The sequence below is a fragment of the Belonocnema kinseyi genome, chromosome 5 (assembly GCF_010883055.1).
Source record: "Belonocnema kinseyi isolate 2016_QV_RU_SX_M_011 chromosome 5, B_treatae_v1, whole genome shotgun sequence".
Lineage (NCBI taxonomy): Eukaryota > Metazoa > Arthropoda > Insecta > Hymenoptera > Cynipidae > Belonocnema > Belonocnema kinseyi.
In genome coordinates this window covers 128500080-128505631 of record NC_046661.1, presented here as the reverse complement: position 1 = coordinate 128505631, position 5552 = coordinate 128500080, and positions in this window count along the sequence as shown.

The following is a 5552-nucleotide window of genomic DNA, read 5'->3' as shown; positions in this document are numbered from 1 at the left end:
AATCGACTCGGGATACTTATAAGATACTACCATGATTTTTTCAGATTTTTTGGTCCAAAAATAAATTGGGCCAAAAACCGGCCTTACCGACCCTCCCCCTTTAAAGACATTTTTAATTCAAAAATTTTTTAATTCCTTGATTGTTTCTTCAATTTAGAGCACTAAAAGTGATAACGTGGATTTATATTTTTTAATGTAAATCTAAAGCTTCACACGCTATAATTGATAAGTTTAAAATTTTTAAGTTCACAGCATAACTACATTTAATTTAAAATTGTTCAGTTTAAAAGTGTTAGTAACTTCTTTGAATTGAAGTTTCCCATGTAAAATGCATGGGGAAAAACTTTTTTGAGTTTTTAAAATAATTTTATAGGTTTTGGGTAAGTATAGAGGCTCTTAAAACCAAAAATGTCAATCCTTTCTAAAATCGACCTTATCAGCACTATATATTTTTTTTAATTTAACCTATATATATTGGTCTAATAGAATATTTATTGACATTAGTTAATTAATTTTCAGTTATTTTAACGAATGGGGTTTGTTTAAATAATTTGTTTTTTTCGAAAATTCATTTTTTTCTCCTTAAAGTTAATTCTCTTATTCTAGTCAAATATTTATTAACATTGGTATATTCACTCAATTGTTTAAACAAATGAAACTTGTGTTAATCATTTTTATTTTTAAATTCAGATTTTTATAAAAAAAATTATTACTATTTCTTTAGCGGAATGTTCATCAAAATTGGTTAATTAATTTATATTTGTTTAAACAAATTCAATTTGTTTAATACTATTTTGTTTAAAAAAGTCAAAATTAAAAACAAATTAGAGATTTTTTTCGAATTTGGACTGCAATGTAAGAATAACGTGAAGTCGAAGGTCTTGAAAAATGGTCATAACCCGGTTAATAAGTAACATTTTTTTAGCTCTTTGGCTTATTTTACAGCTAATTCACCATAGTATTTTTCTAAATTCTTAGAAATTTTTCGATATTTTTCCATAGATTTTGTTTAAAGGTAAACCCTGGCGCATCGAAATTAAGAAATTTCAGTTTCAATCTCGTGGTAAGTACAAATATGATTTGGAATTTTGTGACCTTTTTGCACAGGATTTGACCCCAGGGAAATGTGTTTCAAAAAAATATTTATAATATCTTAATAATTGAACAAAATATTATGCAGAATTTCTGTTGTGAAAATTGAATGTGAAATCGCAAATTAAAAATATATACGAATTCAATTTTTTTTAAATACTTGACAAAATGAAAATTAGTGATTTTATGTTAAAAGTGAAAAAAATCCTCACACTGTTTCCCCTAATACCCTCTTTACTCATGTTTTAAATAATTCCTATTTTTACTTTGTTTTGAAGAAGCTTTCCCTTTTTCTCGTTTTTTTCCCTAAATTTGAACTGAATTAATGGAACCCAAAAAAATGCAACTAAAAAAATTATCACCTTTGCTTAAAATTCGTCTATTTGGTTGAAAATTCAACTATTCTGTAGTAAATACGACTTGTTTAGTAGGAAATAAATCTTCTCAATTTTAAATCTAACTTCTTTATTTAAAGTTGAAATCATTTTCAAAAATCGTTCTATTCGTTATTAAGCAATCTCTTAGTAGTTAAAAATTGTTTTATTTGGTTGAAGAGTCAACTATTCTGTAATGAATTCGACTTTTTTGGTAGAAAATTAATCTTCTTAATTGAAAATTCAACTGCTTGATATAACCTTGAACTACTTTGTTAAAAATTCATTTTAATAGTTAAAGATTCATTTCTTTTTGCATGACAATTGAACAATTTTTTTGAAAACGCGCCTTTATGTTTGGTTAGAAATTAATTGTGTAACTGAAAATATAACTGATATTCCATTATTGGGCTGAAAATAAAAAAATTTTAATTAAAACTTTAACTTGATTGATAATTTATGTATTTTGTTGTCAATTGGTTGCCTTTTTTTCTCTCTTGGGTGAAGCAAAAACTATTACATTTTTTTAAAGAATTCATCTTATTAATTAAATTTCACTGTTTTTTTATTTAGAATTAAAGCGCTTTGTTGGTTGAAATATTAACTATTATATTTCTTAGTGGAAATTATTCTTTTTATATTGAAAATTCAACTACGTAGTTGAAAGTTGAAATTTTGAGTTATGAATGTATTTTTGTTTTTGAAGATTCATCATTTTAGGTGAAAGTGGATTCATTTTGTTATTTTTTAGTTGACGTCAATCAGTTTAAAATTAGTTTTTTTTTATTATTATAAAGTAATTTTATACATTTTGTAGTTGAGAATCAATCTCGGTTGACTAAAAATAATTTGTTTGACGAAGATTCATGTTTGTAGATTTGACACTTAACTGTTTTATATATTCATCTTTTTTGTCGAAAATTTAACTAATTTTTGATACGGGGCTTTTAGGAAAAAATCGAAAAAATTTCTGGGAATTTCTGTAAAATTTATAAATTACAGAAAATTCGTAAGTTAACGATATCGTTTGAGTTTAAGATGAAATGTTCCACATTTATTATTCAGGGCATCCGCTAGCCTAGGAAATATCCGAAAATATTCTACTTGAAAATTTTTCTATTTTAAGTTTTCAATTTTAATATAAAGAATTTTAATATGCAGTCTTGAATACTTGCATATTCAATTAAATATTTTTTAAAATAAATCTGTGCTCTAAGTATTAAAAGGGAACAATAATTTATTTTAAAAAAAAAACGATTTGAGCTCCGTTTAAAATTTAAGAATTTAAAAATTCCAAAACTTAAATAATTAAATTTCAAGTTAAAAAAAATAAATGTTCAACTGAACAGATGAATTTTCAACTACAACTATGGAATTTTCTATTGGAATAAATTAAAATTTCAGTTAACAAATTATTTTCTAGAAGCAGAAAGATTAATTTTTAATTTAAATGATGAATCTCTAACTAGAATAGTTAAATTTTTTACCGAAAAGATTGATTTTTAACGAAGAATATTAGTTTCTAGCAAAAAAGACGAATTTTCAACTAAAAAATATAATTTTTAAACAATAAATGTAATAATTAAATTTTTATTTAAAAAATTAATGTTAAAAGAGTTGAGCATTAAACTAAAATTAAGGAATATTCAACTGGAATAATAGTTACATTTTCAGTTATAAAACGAAAATCTCCAAACAAAGAAAAAAACAAGTTTTCAATTTAAAAAACCATTTTTCAACCAAAGAAATGAATTTTCAACTAAAATTTGCAAAATCTTACCGGACTGCTTGAATCTTTGACCAAAAAAAATTGTTTTAAACAAGAAGATTAACTTTAAAAGAAAAAGATGATTTTCTACTTTGAAATATTGCGTTTTTAACAAAATACGAGTATTTTCAATTAAATATTTGAATTTTCAATAAAAAGGGCAGATTTTCATCCAAATTTTAAAATTTTCAACTATAAAAGATAGTTTTCCACTAAAAATGGAACAGTAAAAATGTTCAGTTTAAGAAATTAATTTTCAACCAAACTGATGAATTTCGAACTAAAATGATGACTCTTCATGTGGAATAGTGAGTTTTATGCTAAAAAGGTCAATTTTTTACAATAAACATTAATTTTCTAAAAAAAAAATGGTACAAAGTGCATACATTTTCAAACAAATAGTTTAATTGTTACATGCAAAATATCAATTTTCAACCAAATAGTTGAATTTTCGCCAAAAAAGAAAAATTGAATCTTGAAACAAAAATATATTAATTTTTAACAAAGTAGTTTAATTTTTAACTAAAAAAATATGAATTCACTTAAATCATAATTATAATTCTTTTTAAATAAATAAACCGTAAAGAAGTAAATAAATCCGTAACATAATAAAGAAAACTTACATGCCTCGCGATTGTAAAGAAAGTAGAAAAATGTTGTTATTAACATTTTCCTGAAAATTTGTCTTTTGGATTTGGAATTTTAATCTATTCAATTAAAAATTCTTTTAATTTAGAAAAAGAATAATTACTGAATAGTTAGAAATATTTCACTAAATATTTATAAGTAAAAATTTTGAAAATTAATTGCTTTACATAGAAATCTTTTAATCTCTAGAATTTCGAAGAGCTTTTAAACATTTAACGTTACAATTTTAATTCTTCTAATTAAAGAATGTTTTATTTGCAAGTCATTGTGTTGAATATTGACGTATATAGAATAATTAAACACTTATAATTTGTAGACAAAATTTGAGTAATTTTAGGAGGTATTTAGAAGTTTTGAAAAGTTCCAAAATTAATTTTGAACTTGAAATGATTCAACTTAAAATGTAGATTTTTGCCGCTTAAAAAAATTTAAAAGCTTTTTAAGAATTGTCAAAGTCTTTACAAGAATAAAAACATTTTCTTAACATTCCTAAAAAAATTGAAAATAATTTTACACTCTAGAAATTTGTTTAAAGAAATTATTCAAAAAGATTTAATAAGATTTCTAAAATTATTGAGAAAAAATTTGGAAGACTTTAAGAATTTTTTTTTAATTTCCAGGATTTTCTAAAAATTGTAGGAAAAATTCGGTTCCTTTCAAAAGAGATTTAGAAGTCTAAATTTCTCAAGATTTTGAAATAAAATTTTAAAGCTTTTCATGGATGTTTCGATTTAAAATTAAAATACTTTAACTTATAATTTAAGAAGTATTCTTTTTTTTTTAACTTAGTTTTTCAATTTTTAATGTTCCTAGCTTAAAATTGTTTAAAATAATATAATATAAAAAATGTAAAATGAATTGATTTTTCAATTTAGAGCTACGGGGTATCGAACCTACGTATCTATACCTAAATCGCCTAGCAGTCGGTAGTGCGAACCACTGCGCTAAACCGACGTTCGTTCAGAAAAGTTAAAGTACTAAACTCTAAGTTCTCTTTTTCTAATTATTTATTGTTATGGGACTTTATGTAAATATAAAATACATGACCTCTCAGTCTGGTATCAGCTGTGTCAAAGCAGCACTAGCGCAGCGAGTAGACAACTTCGAACTTCTAGGGGTCTGTAGGTAAAGCAGATTGCATGATTACCGTCAGAGGAAGCTAAAAGTCAAACTTCTGCTGTAAAACCTAAATGTATCCGTTGAAAATCATTATTTGCATAAATAAACTTTTTTCTTCCTCCAACTCTTTGCAAGGCCACAAACGATCCTTTAATATTTATTAATATTTCCCGAAATAATTTCCGCGTTATTTAAACTTTTATTTTTCAGTAAGAGTGAAAAAATATTGATCTTAGGGCTGACTTGATCAGCTGTTATACTCATCACATGGTCTTAAGGGCATGTGACACAGCTAAATACCTATATTACCGACCACAGTTTTTCAGTTCACTGAATGTTTTTTTGAACCTGAGAAGTTTTTTTGTAAATAAAATATCGAGCTGAAACTTTGGGAAATGTATTAGAGTGCAATAAAGTACGTTTAGGTACTGCATTTTGGTAGAAATTTTATTGAAAATTATTTCATCTTTTTTCTGAACCTCAACATTTTTTGAACGTTCGAACTTTTTTCATACATAAAATATCGGTCTAAAACTTTGAGAAATGCAAGA